At 41.2% G+C, this 20,029-nt stretch overlaps 1 protein-coding gene across 4 annotated transcripts in view; it reads left to right on the forward strand.

Moving 5' to 3' along the window:
- ABAT (4-aminobutyrate aminotransferase) overlaps positions 1-20,029 on the forward strand; it is a 140,205-nt gene that overhangs the window by 20,486 nt on the left and 99,690 nt on the right. Inside the window, exon 1 of one of the 4 annotated variants that reach the window (XM_019494759.2) lies at positions 7,206-7,320. The exons of the other annotated variants lie outside the window; for them this stretch is intronic. The gene's annotated coding sequence lies outside the window, so the exon portion shown is untranslated. Of the gene's footprint in view, positions 1-7,205; positions 7,321-20,029 lie in introns of those variants that run through there. 4 annotated transcript variants of the gene reach the window in all.

Below are 20,029 nucleotides of genomic sequence, written 5' to 3' on the forward strand. Positions count from 1 at the left end.
GAGTGGAATACCCAACCCTGGGATGGACTGGAAGCAGCAGGAAGGTGTACTGGAGTGTTTTGGTTGCTGGCTGATGCAAAAGATAACATACACATATGCTGTGCTTCAGAATAAGTGAGAGTTGTATTTTGCCATTATACATGCAAACCAGTTGGCTTTGTTAGTGTTGCTCATATGATTCATAGATTCATGATGGAAAGCAGTTTTGGATAGGACAGCCTCTAACATCCTCTACCACAAAGGCAGTAAGAGGTCATCCCAAGATAGGCTAGAAAAGTCTCTTACTAAGGATGGTAAAGCCAAATTGTACAAGTCATGCAAAGGTGATCTTCCTTCCCCATGTAGTGCGTTGCTTCAAATAATCATAGGTGATCAAAAAAATATGGCCATAAAGTCTGGAAACCTTTTTCCTAAGGAATCTTAAAGTCTGTTTTCCTGTATAACTAGAAATGTCTGTCTGTTTGTTGTTACTAGATATGGTGAGCCTCTTTACGCATTGTCGTTGGCAATCCCTTGATTTGAGGAAGATCTCTACCATGGGTCATTGATGGTACTTGAGGTGACTTAATAGTCCAATCCTTCACCTACAGATCCTTCTGCAGAAGTTGCAGGTCTTTCTGCAAGGGAGAGTAAGCTGCAGGTTGGGATTCCTCTCTTTTTTTCTTTCTTCTCTCTCCCTCTTTGCTTCAAGGGCAAGATACTTTACTTTAAAACAGGCTGCCACTTGGCTGAGGTTGCAGTGCCATTGGACTTGGTTGGCAGGCAGCTCCTCCCAACTCTTGATGTTGGCATCCATTTCTTGAAGTATTCCTTCAATGTGTCCTTGTTGCATTTCCTCTGGCCACTGTGAGATTTCAGGCTGCTACTAAGCTGGGAGGTGAATACTTGTTTTGAGAGTTGAGAATCAGGTACCCACACCTAGTGTCCAGTCCAATGAGGTTGGTGCTTGAGGATAACCAACTCAATGCTGGTACCATTGACTTCAGCAAGGATGCTGGCATTTTTGCTGAGATCTTCCCATTTGATATGGAGGATTTTCTGGAAGCATCGTTGTTGATACCTCTCCAGCCTCTTGAGATGATGACTGCCTGTGGTGGTGCAGGCTGTGATTAATTGTAATGAAATCACTCTGATTGTACTTCTCAGTACATAAAGGTTGATTTATTTCAGTAAAAAGAGACACTCATTCTTTTTCAAGAATTTCAGGCATGTGCAGTGTGGGTTACCTTTTCTCCCCAAAACGTTTGGAGTTCCTAGAGCTTTTTTTAGCGCTTTAGCAACTTAGTAGTATTTCAGGACAGAATGTAGTTGGCAATGTTTTACCTTCTGCTTCTTGATGATAATGTGTTCCATTTCCACTTCTTCCAGGCATAAATGACATTTATGTTTTTGACGTTTTGTCCCTACCCCTAGGAATTGCTATTTCTGGGTACTGAGTTTTGCTCAAGTGTTAGTGTTATGTGCATTGTATGGAACATTTTATTTTTCCTAAGCAAGATGTCGATGCTTTCTAGTATATGTGAACCAATAACCTCAGAAGGCTAATAGAATAAACTATAATTTACCTTGCTAGGGATTCCAGTTCGATTCTAGAAATCCTATGATCTGAAAAATCATAGAAATTTCTATCATAGCAAGATGTAATACCTTGTGTAAAAACCTTCAGTCTTTTGTAAATTACCCCAGCCTTTTACTATTGTGTTGCCAATCTTCCTAGATCCTCATCCTTTCTCTTCTAATTATGTCAGTTTTTCTAGCTTATTTTATGAGAGAGCATATGCCTTCCCTAAAAAACATAAATTTTATCACTTGGAATTATATGGGGTAAATGAAATAACCAGTTCATAAAAGCAGAAAATGTGCAATAAGTCACCCTGCTCTAATTTTCCTTATATAGAAAATACTGTATTTAACCGCCTCCAAGACAACTGAATTTTAAGATGACCCCCTTAAATCTGTCATTTAAATTTGTCCCCACTAGTGCTGTGGTGGAAAAAACAGTGATTGGGGCAAGGGGCCAAACCCCTGCCCCTTTCCTTCTCTGGCTGTCCCCTCATGCCTGTGCCTGCCCTGTCTGCCAGCTGTCCCTGCTGTCCCCCCACCATACACCCTCCTGCTGTGTGCCCCTGTGCCACCTGCTTCTCCATGCCTGTGCCTGATCCCTGCTGCTTGCCCCTTGCCCAGCATGCCTGTGCCTGTTCCCCTATTCTCTGCCCTCCCTGCCTCTTGCCTCTTGTGATCTTCCCTATTCCCTTCTTTCTCTTCCCATGTGGTCTCTCCTGCAATCCCTCAGCTTCAAGCCCCCCACAACTGCTAATTAAATTAAGTCATTCAACACCGTGCCAGAGGATATGGCTGCTGTCGGAGCCATGCCTGTTTCTCCTTCATAACACTGTCTCTTCAGATCCTACTTTAGGATGTGTAATTCTGGCTGTGCAGACATAAAAACAGAGCGGTGAACTGCTGGGGTGATGCATATATTCTGTGGTGCCAATGATCTGTAGGTAGTAGATATTTACACCTACTGGGAAAGCCATTCTCAGGTTTAATTTCTCTACAAGCTGACACAAAACCAGTCCTTTGCCTTGACAGGAGTATCATTTTTTCTCTTAACAGTTAAGGTAGTTTCTAAGTTAAGTAGTTGAGTTACTTGAAATGTACTACTACAGTTGTCTGTATTTTTGATCTACTACAAGCAAGTGTTTTTTTGTTCCCATGACTTCACTGTTTAGAGTAATGACTTACAATGTCTGGATGAACTTGCATAATCAAATAACCAGTCAACTATGCAATTAGCATTAAGTATTAAATTAAAAACCAATATAGGACTCACTTCAATATTTGACCCAAATCATATTACATCACACACTTGACTTCTGTTAAGAGAAATTTTGTTGTTAATATTTCTATTCTAACAAGAATAATGTTTTATTTTGACTACAGTAGCATTTTCCATCAGTGTTATGGTAATGTAATATGTGGAAAACATACAGTAAATTCTGGTTAATTCACCACTCCAAGAGGAATGTGAAATGTAAATTTTGGTGAATTATGCAGTACTGACTAATTATCAGGTATTAGGGTGCTGGTGAGGAATTGGAATAACAGTGAATTATCCCTGGATGAATGAAACACGTTGACTATATTGCTTTTAATCTCATGTATAAATCAAGTACATTTCCTGTGTAGGCTGAGGACTTACACTGTGTCTTGTGGCTTCTGCTGAAGATAGGTTGGGAACAAAAGCCACAAGTTTTTATCCCTGCAGGTTGTTTTCTGAGTGATAGGTTTTCTATTGATTTTTCAGCAATATGCTCAGTTGCTTATGTAGGAAGTATTAAGAAACCCTTGTATGTACCCTTGAATGTATTGAAAGTACAGTATATAATGATAGTAAAAACCAAAGGAAGCTACCAAAACTACTACCATGTTTATCAAATGGCAATTGGACTACTATGGCAGTTTAATGGCAATTAGATCACATAACCTATTTGGGTATTAAAATATCCAAAAAAATTAATGTTATTGTCCACCAAAACTTTCAGGAGATTGTCAATGTTATATTACAGGATTTGAGCAAATGGAGCAGTTTGGCAATATCGTTGTGGGGGGGGGGGTGTTCTTATTTTAAAATGAATGTCTTACCTTGCCTTATTTACCTGTTATGTATCCTACTAGTTGTAATCCCCAATCCTATTTTTTTAAATCAACCAAATGTTCAACAGGTTTCTGTGGGGAGAAGATAAAAAGAAGATAAACTTTCATCAAAAAAAATGCAGGTACCAATTGAAATGGATTACTTTCATCTTCCAAACCTTCAACAATATTGCAGTGCCTTCTTAGTAAGTTCACAAGACTTGTTCATTTTGAGTAGGAAACAATTCTGTCAGGTGATGGTTTGTCATTTAATAGGAAGAACATTAAAGAGAAGCAATTCAATGCATGTCTAGGTCAGCGTCTAAAAATGAACAGGGTTACTTACAGTTGAAACATGTAAAAGTCTAACTATTATTTTGTAGAACTACAACAAAATCCAACAATACTTATATAGGAAACCTTTTACCATTCTGACAAATCACAAATTTCTGTGGGAATCTTCATTGAAAATATGGGGGATACCAGCAATAGGCACTTGTCTTGACTTTAATTTCTTAAGAGCACAAGACTGTCTTTGTGGAAAAGCACCCGTGTGCCAATACAAATGCTCTCAGAACAATTTGGCTGTACAAAAAATCGAGGAGAGATTGTGTTACTCATGGAACATACTGATCAGATGCCAGCAAAGGCTTTGCAGATTTGGCAGTGGACTTATAGCCTTGATGGAGCTGGTGACAGTATTGCAACGCAACAGGGAAGTTTTCTGTCCCTGTAGGACCAGGAGTACAGAGCTGAGCACAGAGAATGGATGTAAATTGTGAGGCACAAGACTCATCATTTCCATGTCCTCTCACTCCAGCCCATCTTTTGATGGGAAGGTAGTTGATCAATTGTTGGGACTTAATCCATTCCAGCACAGAGGGAAGTGTTAAGGAAGCAAGCTTTCCAAAGCAAAACTATGATTGTTATGTTACAAACAGAGAGTTGGGCTTAAAGGACAAGCCTGTACAAGAAGTTCTGGCCACCACTACAGTCACCATGAATTTAATGTTTTCTCAGAGAAAACTGGACCCTTTCGTTTGAAGTCCATAAAAGTGACAGCTGAATCATACAACAACATCAGGATGATGCCCACTTGCAAAGTGATTTGCAAGTTCCCAGGTATCTATCAGTGAAGCCCAAGGGAGGTATGTTTGTGGGATTGCTGGATGGCAAACTAAGGGAAGTGGATCTCAGACCCCAGAGATGGCCTTGGCTGATGTGGAAAGCCTCTAGAGTTTAAATTAAGAAATAATGGAGATAATAAAATGGCCAGCATGAGATTACCCCACAGTATTATTGGATCAAGCCAGGCTGTACCCATTTGCTACTTTCTGTTTAATTGAAAGTTCTCCAACTACTCAATTGTCTTGCAGTTGAGCAGTTCCTGCTTATCGAAGATCACACCCCCCTATTCCACAGCATGTGTAGAGCCTGTTGTTTTTCTTGCACTGAACATGCTCTTACAAAAACATGAATTTGTACCAAACCTCTTTGTGTTTCCTCCTTGCTCCTGCTGAGCAGCTGTGTGGAGCTCAAGTAGCAGCCCAGGTAAGGAGAAGGGGAGTAGTGGTGCAGCAGCCGCCACTGACTGTGCACAAGGAGTTTTTCCCTTGCAGTCTATGAGTCTGAGTGTTGTCAGTTGTCCATTTACCACAGGAGAGCTCAATGAGGAATTTTGCTGTGTTTTCATACCACATATTTAATACTGTTGCATAATTCTGTGTCAGATGTGCCTGCAGACAAAACTCTTGGGGCAGAGGTGATATCTTTTATTAGACCAACTAAATAGTTCTAAAAAATGTTTTTCTTTGAAAGTTTTTGTGCTCAGACAACCTTCGTCAGGCAAACGAGAATTCAAAGATGTTAAAAGTTTTCTCCCAGGTAGAAAAGTAACTTCATCTTGCAGAGGAGAAACCAGAGATGGTAGGGTTTCTCCTGGGTGGAAAGGCCAGTTTGTTAAAACTGCTTTGTGAGAATCCAAACTGAGCTCATATTGGGTCTCTCTCTTGTATCTGAACAAAAACACTATTAAAATTGAATTAGATAATACTAGTGGAATTGCCCCATTGTTGAGGGCATTTGAGGTGGCAGAAGAATTAGGTGAATTGCCCACGGTTACCATGTGAGACTGAGTTAGACTTTAAGAGCTCCACGTTGTGCTACATCCTATGCTCAGAGCATGAGACATCTTCCATCTTTATAACCTCTTCTAGGGGCTGCTGTTTTTTGGGTCTCACTCCCTCCTTATGCTACCCACATGCATGTATTCAAATGGAAGTGGCACAGTCCCAGAACTCCTCTCATTTCTGGTATCCAATTTCTTGTTTTTCTTTCTTTATAACATGTGCATTAACATGTGTTTGTTAAGCAAAGCAACTGGGATTGGCTCCCCGAAGCTGTTCAGCACTGTAGGTTAGGAAAGCTTTGTCCTGACAGTATAAAGCAGGCAAGCCAGGATCTTGCCTGGTTTATTTGGCAGCTGCATGGCTTTGTATTCATCTCATCCCCTCATCTTTCCACGGTGGATCAGAGTACCTCCTCTTTTGGTTAAGGGTTCATGGCAGCTTGAATCACTATAATGTGCTGATTACTGAACTGGATAAGTCACTATCTCCCTTGTAATAATTACAGATTTCCTCTGTGATTTTTCTCCCATTGGTTACCAAGGCAACCATGTAATAGCTCAGCTGAAGTGCTGTCACAGTGATTTAAAACTGAATTGGCTCAGCCTTTTGCTGCACATTGGTTCATCTTTCCTTTTGTCTCCTCCCTGACCCCCTTGGAGGCACCATGGCAACCCGTCCTGTCTGTGGTTCTCAGTCCAACTACCAGGACAGCAAACTCCCTTCCCTTTTCTTCTGCTCCCTTTTACACTAACTGCAGTGGTTCTGTAGTGTGTGCTTATGTATTTCTTGTTTAAACTGCAGTTCAGGCAATGAATGCACAGGGAAGTGACATTACAGTGCATCTTGATTGCTGATTATTACATGGAGGTGTTCACTCCCTCCCGATCCCTCATGTGCTGTGTGTGATATCAAGGAAACAGCAGAACCTTAAATATTTTGTAGCAGTTTTCTCCCTAGTTATTAGAGCCATGGCATTACAAACCAGAGCAAAGACGAATTGCTGCAGAGCAGGACTTGAAAGATAAATGCTGTCTTTTCAGTTCCACAGTTATAAGAAGGATGCAGTATTTGAAAACTAGGGAGCCATTTGAAATCCTCCAATGCGTGCCAATTCTGGGTCCATCAGCAGCTTGTTTTTGGAAACCAATAGAGAATGTATCCAGATGAACTAAATGAGTGTGAGCTAATCGTGTATTGTATTTTTATGTTCAGTGACACAACAAATACTCATCTGTGCGGTCAGATGGTCTTGGCTATAACTGAATCGGCTATTTCCAGTCCTTCCTCAGGGTTTAGATGAACACTGGCAGTTTGTGGAACTGTATTCTTTAAAATAGGTGGCTCTTTTTCACCCTTGGTTGAACTTCAGGATTACTGCTAGGCTTTTCCCCAATTGATCTTTGTTTTTACAGCTGACAATCACAAGCACTTGCTGGAGGGAGGTGACATCAGTGATATTTCTCTACAATGCAGTCAACAGCAGCCTGCTTTAAAGGAACTAAAAGAGAGAGATTTTAAATTGGCGAGCTGAGTTTAGTATTTTCATCCAAGCAATGTAAGTGTCTTACACTCTGTGTGCATGGCTTTTAGAAGATTTTAATTTATATTGTGATGAAACTTTAAGGAATGTGTTTAAATGCTTTTCACATAATGACAAATCAACAGCTCTGATTTCAAAGAAGAAAATAAGGGAGGAAGAAAGTAAGTGAAAGTATGTGTTTGTAAATTATGTGATTTTCAGTGTGTAGCTCTTTAGGGATGTGCATTTGACTATTTTTTTAAATGTTTGCCTTCTTCTTTCTTCAAATGAAGTCAGGGTCACCTTGAGGAAACTAGAGCTCTCAAATTTGAAATTCTCCCCTTGTGCTGCTGTTTGGGTTTGGCTATTTCTGTGGAGGCTTTTTAGGGTTTGAGGAAGCAGAAGAATGAATGATGCTTTTAGAATCGGTTTTTCATTTGGCAGTATTTAGCTAGTGTCTTGTTCTTGTAAGACGCTGAATAGGGCGCTGGGTGTAGTCTAATTTGGAATGAAGCAAATGCAGTGGGACCAGATAAACTTTTGTTTGATGTTCAGGGCTCTGGAATTGTGGAATAATTATACATTCGTAGAGGCTGGAAAGGTTTATGAGGCAGCTAACCTAAAAGTAGGTCCTTTTTTGTTTGTTTGCTACTTTATTTAAGCCTTAATCGACACTGTCTTCTGTATGTTAAACATCAGAGGCTTCGATGTGAGAGTTTGGTGCTTGGAATTCTTTTCTTAATAAAAATCAGTTGCACTGACTCAGGAGATATATATTTTAGAGACAAATCTGTAAGGAGAAATCAGTGGTCAAGAAAATATATTAACCTATCATGCTATACAATTTTTTTTTTTTCACAGAAGCTGCTTGAAAGAAACTTTCAAATGTTGTGAATAATAGGAAGATGCTTAATTTGGTATGCTTTACCACCTTATTTACTTGGCTGTATGCCAAACAATAGGCACTATCACAGTTATAACCAGAATTTGCTAAACTTCTAACAGCTTATAAACCCTCTTTCTGTTGCTTTTCTTTGAGTGATTGTTCCATTCCAGTACAGTTTTGATCACAAACGCTTGAGTTTTCATGCATGTTCCTGGGAAAGAACACACCTTGTTCAAATGAGAAAAGAAATAGAGGTTATTTTTACAAGTGGCTTAAGTAGTATGGTAATTATATAGGTGGCTAAGCTTTAGTCTGAAATTTCAAAAACTGAAATTTGTTCCCACCCTATGGCTGCTGAGGCTTGTATATACTGAGTACTTAGTTCTTTCTCTTTGTTTCTAAACTCCTGTCACTACCACTTTCCTTTGGATAAGGGAGAATTCTTGGATGTGGAAACAAATCAGACTGTAGGTGCAGCAGGGTGATGCAGTTAGATCAGTGTTAATTTCTGTCACCTGGCCAACAACAGTTTAAATAGGGCTTAAGCTCCATCATTTAAGGAGGAATATAAGAGTCTCAAAACCTTTGGGGAGAAAGGTTCTAAGGAAGACTCAGTCAAAAAAAACCCCTTGATGTATTTGTGGGATCAAATTCTGTTTAGTTTAAATCTACTTCTGACTAGAAATTATTCTCAAATCTGTGCTGTGGGGGATAGGAGAAGGGCAAACAGAATCTGCCTGCAGAATGGGGAACTGTAAACCAGTCAGCCGAGCTCGGATTCCCAGAAAGTTACTAGAATGAAACTCCTGGAGGATACTATGGTGATAAGAGACAAAACGGTCAACATAGATTTGTCAAGGACAGATTCTGTCAACCTATCCCATTTCTTTTTTTGACAAGGTTCCTGGTCCAGTAGATAAGGGGGAAAGAAGAAAATGTGATTGCATCTTGACTTTTGTAAGGTTTCTAATCCTGTCCTGCATGACATTATCATAAGAAAATTATGCAAATAGAACCTCAAAAAAATTGCAACTGTTTGAAAGATTTTGCTTGGGGTAATTGCTGCTAGTTTGCTATCAGAGCAGTAGCTCATTTGAGCAGGGTCCCAAATGGGCTGGATTCTGTTCTGCACTTTAATGACTTAGATGAGGGAATGGAGACTGCACTGAAAAAAAAATAGATGACACCATTATGGGATGAGTTGTAAGGTTTCAGAGGACTGATTTAGAATTCACAAATCAGAAGTACCATCATGTATGCAGGGAGAATAAAAGGTTTGGGAAACCTGACCAGTGGAGAATGGTTGAAGGACCCCTCTAGAAAAGAGAATAGTGAGGGGGCTTTAATTTTCCAGAATGTTAAAAGTTGCTGCAAGGATCAATCAATTCTTTTTCAAGTCCATTGGCAGGAGGACATGAGGAATTGATTTAAGTTGTAGCAAAGATTTAAGTTAATTGTCAGGACAGACATTATAACTGTAAGGATAATTAAGTATGAGGATGGGCAACTTTGGGTTCTAGGGGAATCCCCCTTCTTTTGAGCTATTTAGGGAGAGTTTGATAAACTTCTGTTGAGGTAATCTAGATATGCTTATCCTGTCTCAGAATTGGTTGGGGTTTGATGTGCTTTTGGAGTGCCTTTCCAACCCTGCATTTGATTTGTTTTTATTACAATAACCAATAGGAGAGAGTTGGATTAGAGCCAGATGGGGCTGGGCACCATAGAAACTCAACATAAAAAGATGGCCTTGGCCCTTATTGATAACCATATAGTAATCTTAGAAAGCAAGGCAATGACTAAAGGGATACAGGGACTAAACTAGCCTGTGAGACCCAGATGCAATCCCCAGAGGTCAAGATAAGAATCTTTCTCCACTACTGCCCTGCCTGTGTCTTTTCTATGGATAAAGAAAGGACTTTAGTCTCCAGGGCTGTACACGTTATTTTTCAACAGCATGAAAATGAATTTAAAATACAGCTATTAATCATTACATTTCAGAAAGGGAAAGTTAAATCTAAATAAAAACTAACATTTTAGGTCAGTAACTGCAGTGTAAGGGCACAGGAATTGACAATGAGCCTATCAAAGACTTTTGCTTGTTTTGTGTGTTACTTCACTGTTAAAGCAATTTTAAATTTACACACACATACAAACATTTAAAAAAATTACTAGGCAAAAAGTAGGAAGTTTGAAACCTCTTGTGGTTAATATGCAAGCATAAGGGGAAGATGAGAGAGAGAACTTAATTTTAGTTGTAAACTCCTTAAAGTGATAGACATCTTGTGATAGTACTTTGTTAATATTAAACTTGCTGCATAGAAATTTCGTGTTTAAGAGGCTTTACTTCCCATGAGTTCCAGGGTTTTCAAGTGTCATAGCTGTCTTTCTTATTCTGTTGACAGCCTAGTTTTCACAATAATCTGGGCTCCAGGCATTGCTAAGGTGCTTAAACCCTGGTGTTACTGTGTTAAGATCTAAATGTAATTGTTCATTAATTAGTGCTTTCTAAAGGGTGTGTCTTGGTATCCATGTCTTTGATTCCAAGAAATTTAAAATCTTTATCAACTTTACATTTAAAACTTTCTCTAGGCTGCTTTGAAACTTATACCAATACAGTTTGAAACTCCTTCAGTTTTGCAACTTCCTTTGTTTGTTTAGCTTTTTTGAGCTAGATAAAAATATTGCTTGCATCGTGAATCTTCCTGGTTCTCAGGCCAACGTACCTGCTACCATAAGTTCTGTATGTCTTTGGTAAAACTTAATTTTGCCAAGGAAACAAATGTTCACTTTCCTTTCCGCTTTGGAATGGCTCTATTCATTGCTCTTTGGTCAGAAAAAACTCTTGTTGATTTTCCTGGGCATAGAGCATTGAATTAAAGCAGTTGATTTGCTGTTTTGTCTTCAGAGATGTAAATGTTAACACACATTTATTTTCATTAGGTACCTTCTCTATTGATTTGTGAGAGTTCAGGATTGCATCCTTGTGCTTTCTTTGCCCTAATTTTATAGACCCTTCTGCCTAGTCCTCAATGCACCCTACATAGATCAAAACAAGACTATGGCTTTGGCACTGGAAAGCTTGCTGCCTGGCCATGTGTTAAAGACCATGCCCTGTCTTGTGTACAGTTTATAAATGGTTAGACTGAGGTAGCTAGCACAATCTAACAGCATACTTTTAAATCCTGGTCTAGACAAAGCTTTGGGTGAAAGCTGGATCTCTGTCCATCTCAATGGCAAAACTCCTGTTGACTTCACTCTTGAACTGAAGGATATCACCTGTTCTGCTTTCCATATTTAAAAGTAATTTCTACAGTTAAGTAGATAAATGAGGCTTTAATGTATATAAAGCTTGTCTAAGTTCCCACTGAGGTTCTGAGGTTTCTTTAAGCAATAATTCATTAGCTCAAGGGTCAAGCTATTTAGAACAATGCCTTTTAGGTTTAGTGTTTTGTTGTTCTGTAGGGAGCCTTGTCTCAGATACTTATTTCAGTAAGATTATATCAGTTTCACGGTTTACCACTTGCTGCAATGTGCTGGCTAAATAAAGAGGGGCACAATAGGAACATAACCGTGGTCAAGCATTTGAAGAACATGAGCTTCAAAAAGACCAAGGCAAAATTTGGATAATACAAGTTGGCAATAGACTGAACTTAAGAAATGAAAAGTTGGACTGAAAGCTGCGTGTAAGACTTTCCATGATCTAATAGGTTGTCGTCTTGGATGGTTTCTGAAGGAGCATGGTGGAGGTTGGGTAGCACTTGTAACAATCCTACTGAGTTAGTTCCTGCAGTAGCTAGTATGATGCAAAAGATGACCCAGGTAGGATTAAAAAACCCAAAAAGCCTCCAGGTTTCTGCCTTCCAACCATTTCCCTTGGCCTTGATGATGACTTTGAATTTCTTACCCTACTTAGTTTCTATGCCTCCCTTGGACTTTCCTTCACAGTAACAAAATAACTCAGCAGTCGCCATTAATTTTTCATCTTGGATCCCAGTATCTTTTTCTCGAGATTCCTTTGACTCCTTCATCATAACATTGAGGGTTTTTTATTTTCTTCCTGGCTTTTTTTGTTTAGATCTAACACATTTATGTCCTGGCTGTACATTGTCTTTCTGTTGGAATGACAAGGCATGATCCCAAATAGGCCCATTCCAAAGTTCTGCGCATGTTGGATATGCTGCTGTCTCTACCCAAATGTTAGTCAAACTACCCAGAGCCAGTTTCTGCTCTTTACCATGGGGAGTTAATGTCTTGAGGAGACAGCAAAGGTGAGCTTCAAACCATCAAACTCCAGCTGGAAGCTTCATCTGAAAAGGATGGAAAGTCTAAAGGAAATCTCAAGGAATAAATGTCCATAGTGTAAGGTAGTTCTCAAATTTGTTCCCAGCCTTGCTGCTGTCTTGGCTTTGGTCTAGTCACTTGTTGATTTTGCAGTCTGTAAAATGAGGATAACACCTACCCATCTCTCTGATAGGGGTGCTGTGAGGATTAATGTGCTGTGCCTTGAACACACAAAAGTGTCATGTAAGTATAAGTCGTAGGAACTTCTGCATTGTGCAATATGTAGATCATGTTTTGGCTTTTGCTGCTGCTGTTTCTGAAACTTAGCACTCTCTCTCTTTTTTAATGTGAAATGGCTGTCTAATAACAGAAGGTAGCTCCTACTGCTGTTCTATTGAGACTGTAAAGGTAAAACAACCTCATTTATTTTCTGAACAGAAAACATCTTGAGGGGTGGTGGTGGGAGGGAGCATTTGATCCCAATAGTGTCAGTAAAATGAGCAAGCCACTGAAGGACAAGCTGAGGCTTTTATTTGTAACTATGGCAACCTATGTCCTTGATAACTCAGGTACAATTTTGGTGTTTCCAATTATGTGCAGTTCTACAGAAAGCCTTTTTGCCTATTAGGAGAGCTAATAGTCAAAAGCAAATAACACTCTGTGAAATTGCTTTCCTGCAGAATTTGTTTTTTGCTGTGGGTCCATGTTCCCATTTGCTGATAGCCGTTAATCATTATGTAGTGAACATTGCTGGGTGGCAGTGCTTCTTAGAGCTGTGCTTTCCCAGGTAGAAGTCACCACACAGTGGTAATCGTCACTCTTCCACTGGCTTTCTCACTGATGTCTATGAAACTTTAATCTGTCAATGAGTGCTTGCTCATCTTTCTAAATGTGAAAGAGTTCTTTCTGAGATGCTGATGGCTGTGAACTGCCACTCCCACAATCTCCAGCATACTGAGCAGAACCACGGAGCATGGATCAGTTGCTGTAGGACCTGGTAACTAGATTGACATGGTAATGTGTTCTCGATCCATTCCAGAAGGGCTTTATTTTAGACGTACCTGCACTGAAATACAAGAGAAGCACAACTGGCCATGGAGCCAGTCGGTTGGCACAGAACACTTTCAGGTTGTCAAATGTAGCTCTTGTACAACTTAAATTCTTTCTCCTGCCAGTTTCCCCCACCACCTTTAGGCATTTTTCTTCTTTTCAGTACCTCCAATGCAAAAAATGGCTATGACTAACCCTCTATCTCAGCAGGTTGGGTAGGCAGTTTGTTTTCATTCTGTGGTTTGTCTTGGGAGTCCATCACCATTTACTTGAATTCAGCTCACATGAACCTTAGTAGGAGATTTCCTAGTTCCAGTTTCATTTCATTTTCCTTATACCTATGTATTTATACATTGTTGGTTTGAGCTAGCCTTGTCTTAGCTGTTGGTTGTCACTGGAGCTGCTAATTTTCAAGCAAAGTATATTTATTTGTTGGAAGGAAAGGGAGAGCTGGGTTCCGATGAGAAATGCTTATTTGTTAAAAAAAACATATTTTTTTCATAATGGTTACTTTTGATGAAACTTGAATTTGAAAAGACTTCTCAGCTTTAGAATGGATTTTCTGGACAAAACCAGAAATGAAGTTGCGCCAGACTAATTAGTAGCCTGGGATCAGGGCTCTCACCTGGGACACGGGAGTTTGAGGTGCAAATTTGTGGGTTGAATGAAACAGAACAGGGAATTGACACTAGTCATCCCATGCATGCGACTTAGCCACTGGGCTATTAACTGTGTGGTGCTCCATCTCTCTCTCTCTCATTTTTCCAGAAAAATCTTTGAAAAATCTCAGTTTTGACCCAGAATAGGAAAACTATCCTAGAATAGGAAAAACATCTTCAAAATGTTGGTGGTGGGTGGGGAGAATGGGTTTTCACCTGTAAGTATTCCACTTTTGCTCCCTTTGCTCTGATTGTTCAGTGTTTCAGAGGCTTTTACCTCTGAAAATTAGTATTCTGTTTACTGAGTTTTGTTTTTTAAACTTCTATGAAGTGATGTTTAAAAAAACAAACAAACCCTCAAATCTCTTTATTTGTGCACAGTTTGTACTTTAAAAAGGTACTCGGAGGAGAGTAATATTTTAATTAGGATTTCTATTGCCTGGCCAATGCAGAAGAGTGACCCCTGATTGAAGGAACATGTAGACCTTACCAATAGTGCACATATAGACATAGGTACAAATTGCAGCCTGACTTCAGAGGAACTCTTGGAAGAGAAATACCTACCAGTGCTATCTCTTGTATTATCATGGCACATACTGATTGAATTCTTAACTTTACTTTTGAGGCCGACTAAATTGGAGTTAAACCAACTGACCGATCTTAGCCAAAGTGGTGCCATATTTTTACATTCGTCTTTTCAAGCGATTGCAGTTGTGTGTCTGAATTCCTAAGAAACATCTCAAATTTGGGAGTGACTCAGATTTCTCAGCTTTTGATATAGATACCTATGAAAGGTATATTAATTGCTTCACTAAGTAGGCAAAGATAAATGACTGCAGGCTATTTTCAGGTCCTTGAATGGCAGGTGCTTTTGAAGATTTCACTCTTTAATGTAACTGGCAGGGACCCATCAGGCTTTTGCTCACTCGGGCTCAGATAAACCCTGTAAAAGACATTAGTGGATAAGTGCTGGGTGAACGAGGCTTTTTTCCCCTGATTGAAATCTGTAGGCATATTTTAGTCTCTGGGCTCTTCATGAGCTGTTTTTCTGTTATTTGATATTCCCAATGAAATATTGACTTGTCACCTCAGTCACATGATGCAGTTGTTAGTGAACTCTACACCCAGGAGAAAGGCCTGCTTTTAGTCCACCCTAGACCTCTGATGTTCTCCAGGGAAGGCTTGGAACACTTTGACAGGTTGGGGAGTAGAAATTAAGAAAAGGAGAGCAAGCAGCAGTCAGGAGATCAAGAGACAACAGAAGACAGATGATTGTGAAAGCTTTCCATACAAAATGTATCATACTTGGCTCCATTCAGAAACCCTGGCTTTGCAATTACCTGCAATTTCTAGCTCTTGAAAGGAGAGAGGTGCCAACAAAATGGAAGGGCTATTTCCATTTTTAACAGTCAGTCTAATTGCATTCACAGAACAATTGTTTGTGTACACATGAGCAATCTGTTTGGAAAAGGCACGCTAATAATGACCCATCTGTATCTCTTCCCCATTGGACTGCTGCCTCCAGAGGGGTGGAAGAATTGTTCTATGACATGTCCCTTCCCTGTCTCTGGGGCAGTGAAATTTTATTTTCAGTGGGAATGCTGGTGTAAATGTCTTTGTACGCTGTTCATTGTTGTGCCTATTTCTGCGGAGAGCTAATCAAAGGGTTTGTGATCATCTCTGCAAGTTTGCAGATTACACCAAGCTGTGGGCAGTAGTAGATATGCTGGAGGGCTAGGATTCAGAGTGACCTAGACAAATTGGAGAATTGAGCCAGAATATATCTCATGAGGTTCAAAAAGGACAAGTGCAGTCCTGCACTTAGGACAGAACAATCCCATGCACAGGCATGGGCGGTACAGGCTGGGCAGCAGCTCTGCAGAAAAGGACCTGGGGGTACAGTGGACAATACACTGAATATGAGCCAACAGTCTGCTGTTGTTGCCAAGAAGGCTAATGGCATACTGGGCTGCATAGGTAGACTTGTTGCCAGTAGATCAAGGGAAGTGATTATTCCCCTCTATTCAGCACTGGTGAGGCCATATCTGGAGTACTGTGTCCAGTTGTTCGCCCCTCCCCCCCAACAGGATGTGGACAAATTAGAGAGAGTCCAGCGGAGGGCAACAGAAATGGTAAGGGAGGAGCATGTGGCTTATGAGAAACGGCTGAGGGACCTGGGCTTATTTAATTTAGAGAAGAGAAGACTGAGGCGGGATTTAATAGTAGCCTTCAATTACCTGAAGGGGGTTCAAAAGAGGATGGAGCTAGACTGTTGTCAGTGGTGGCGGATGACAGAACAAGGAGCAATGGTCTGAAGTTGCAGCAAGGGAAGTTTTAGGTTAGATATTAGGAAGAATTTTCTTACTAGGAGGGTAGTAAAACACTGGAACAGGCTACCCAGAGAGGTGGTGGAAGCTCCATCCTTGGAGGTTTTTAAGACCTGGCTAGACAGAGCTTTGGCTGGGATGGTCTAGTTGAGGATGGTCCTGCTTTGACCAAGGGCTTAGACTAGATGACCTCCTGAGATCCCTTCCAACCCTAATTTTCAATGAATCTAAGATCTGAGCCAATTCAGGTTTTATTCAAAACAATATTTGTGATTTCCTCTTTAATGTATTTGTTCAGGTCAGAGGTACAACTAGTAATTGTTGTACCCAATCAGCAGTGCCAGAAAGGGTGATGGGCCAAGCACTTGAGATCCTGGAGACTTCCTGCCTCCTTCCTGCTGATGATGCTGCCAAGGTGCAGACTCCCTACCAATCCAGCCCATCATTCTCCTCTCAGCTTTTGAACAGCTGTCTGTTATACCAGCTGCCCAAAAAAACACATCTGCAAGAGACACTACTATATGGCTGTGTAAAATGGAACAGCTGTCTGAGGAAGGTGATGCTTACATTTGTCATTTTTAGCTTGTTGATGGAGCAACACAGTGAAGTGCTGTGGCTGCCTGCTCTGTACCTGGATTATGTGCTATCTGTACCTGGGCAGCCTAGGTAATGGCAGGATTTGGGTCTTTGGACTGTCTTGTTATCAGTATTTAGGAAAATTTAAAAGGTCCTGTTCTTGCTCTCAAGTCCTCTCACATTTGCGAAGGCAGTAAATGAACAGTAAGCTTGAATGTTACTAAGATTTCCAGGGGACAGAAAACACTGACTGGAGCATGCCCGAGGACTGGCACACAAGTAAGTTCTGAAGTTGAAGACACCAGGAGAGCCACTCTTGCAAGAGCTTAGGGAATGGTTCTCCCTCACCATGACAGGAAATTGAGGATTTCAATTGGAGGACTCAAGTGCCAGATGAATCTACCTCTGTGAATTTAAAATAGGCTTCTGTGTTTTACACACACAGGAATAATGAGCTAGAAGACTGCAGTTGGCAGCAGTGACAGTCACTCTCATTGTATGCCCATATGTATCTAGATCAGGCTTGTCCAACATATGGCCTGCGGGCTGTCATGTGGCCCTCCAAGCTGTTTTCTGAGGCACAAGGTGCTGCGATGAGAAACAAAAGTACTTTTGTTTGGGGGTGGGGATGTGATACCACTTCCTGTGAGGTCTTTGAATATGGCTCGCCGGCCCACTGGGTGATAAAAAGTTCATGATCCAGCCCCAGCTTCAAAAAGGTTGGACACCCCTGATCTAGATCCTTGCAAGCTCCAGCCTGGAATGCAGACAGGTCTTACAGACTTAACTTCTATGTTAGCAGGGTGAAAGAGGATTTTGCAAACTGTGCAGTAATTTATCCAGTCTGTGGAGCAAGCTAGATATTTGCACTGCAAGCATATACTGCTGATTACTTGTAAAAGCAGGCCCTTGCGGTCTCACACAAGAGCCTCATGCAGACATTCAGTTTCTCTTAGAGGTGCATCGATATATTGGTCCATATTGGATCAGCACTGATCAGCTGCTGCAGGCTCAGAGCCGGGGGGCTGAACAAGGGCTACACTCAGGGCATGTGGTGGTGCTGGGAAGGGTCCTATGGGGTGGGCTACAGCCACCCCAAAATTTGCCATTTACCCCCCCCCATAACCCCTTCTTCCAGTGTTACTACAGCCTGCTCTGCCCCCGCCTGGCCAGAGCAGAGCAGAGCAGAGCCCCAGCCCAGGCTCCCCACCAGAAAGAGACTGGCACAGCCCCTGGCCCTGAGCTTGCAGTAAGCAGCCTGCCCTCACCCTGTGCACAGACCCAGGGGGTACATGCCCCCTATGCCTCCAAGAAGGCCAATGTTGTACCCATCTTCAAGTAGGGGAGGAGAGAGGACCCAGGCAACTATAGGCCAACTAGCCTATCTTCTATACCAGGGAAAATCCTGAAAAAATTCATCAAGGAGTCTATGTGCGATACGCTCGCAGAAGGTAGGATTCTGAATGACAGTCAGTATGGCTTCGTCGCTGGCAGGTCTTGTTTTACCCCAGTGCTATTCCCTCCCTCACTGTGGAGGCCTCTATCTGCCCCTTCCCATACACCCCTTTCCATTCCCATGCTCCTTCTCCCAACAGACTTACCAGCTGGACGCTGCTTTCCAAGCTGCCAGGCTGCATATCATCTATCAGATTAATATTGGATAATATGGCTGGTTAATAATTAGCCATTGGTATCGGCCAAAAAAATCTTTATCAGTGCACCCCTAGTTTTCCTGGGAACGTCAGTGCTCTCCCAGGAGAAACCACAAATGTACAGATGTTCAGTCTTTTTCTCTCAGAATAAAAATGGTCCCTCTAAAAGAAAAATAACCTGTTAAATCACTCACAGGAGAGTTTCTTTTGGCAGAGCAAATGTGTATATGTGCTGTGGCTTCTCTCAGAAAAGAACATAGTCCTCCAGCACCCCATCCCCCACCAGAGAGTGTCACTCGCTGGACTCTGCTGTTCCAGCAGGGAGCATAATATGCCCCCTCCACAATTCCTACATTGTGCTGCAGGGAAACGCAAGCTGACCATGGGCAGTCTGGGTCAGCCAGTCAGGGCTTTTATATGCACTGTTATCAGACAGACTAAGGGAGTTTGCAGAGCATGCTGAGATGTGCACAGGGGTACATAGTATCATCAGTGCAAGCTCTCTACTCTTCAGGGCCTCAGCATTTTAATGTCTGTATACATGTGGTACTGGGTAAATTCCTCTATCAGGAGAGCAAAACTGGGAGAATTTTCTCAGATTAATTGTGTGTATGCAAGCCAAATCTGTTTGTGATAGGTCAGTGGTTGGCTACTTATGGTTTGTGGGCCAGATCTGGCCCATGGAGCCATTTGATCTGATTTGTGGATGTAGACTTTGGCAGCATTCAGCAGCAAGGGGCTTCAGAAGCAGTCACCACCCCCAACCTCATGCTGCTGCAGGGAGAAGCACTGGTGGTGTCAGGGTCCACCTTTGATCTGTACTAGGTCATTCACAGCCTAAAAAGATTGCCAACCACTGTGATAGGTCACTTGTGGTTGAGTCAGGTATAGTAGTCCATATTGACTGGTTACTAGACAGTCACTAGTTTTAAAATCTGGGTTTTTTTCTCCCATTTACTATGTCTGCACCCCCTATCTTGAAGGACATGGTAGAATGGCCTGAGTCCTGTTCGTGGTACCCCTTCTGCCTTTGATTGCACAGTTAGAGCTATCTGTGTGAGAAAGAAGACAAATGCTAAGTGCAGACAGGATTTGATTGGTAGAAAAAGTGAAAAAATAGTGGAAGTTTAAATAAATGTCATGATCAGTTAAAAGTATAGGCTTTTGCAAAGGATCTATGGCTCATGGAAGTGAAAAGAAAGCTGGTTTTCTTATACTGCAATGTGATATTATCCAGTTTTTTTATGGTCTCAGGGTGGAAAATAGCAAAAGAAAAGCTAAATTACTGAATGTTTAAATATCTTGGAATTTTAA

The sequence above is a fragment of the Alligator mississippiensis genome, chromosome 13 (genome assembly GCF_030867095.1).
Source record: "Alligator mississippiensis isolate rAllMis1 chromosome 13, rAllMis1, whole genome shotgun sequence".
Classification (NCBI taxonomy): Eukaryota; Metazoa; Chordata; order Crocodylia; family Alligatoridae; genus Alligator; species Alligator mississippiensis.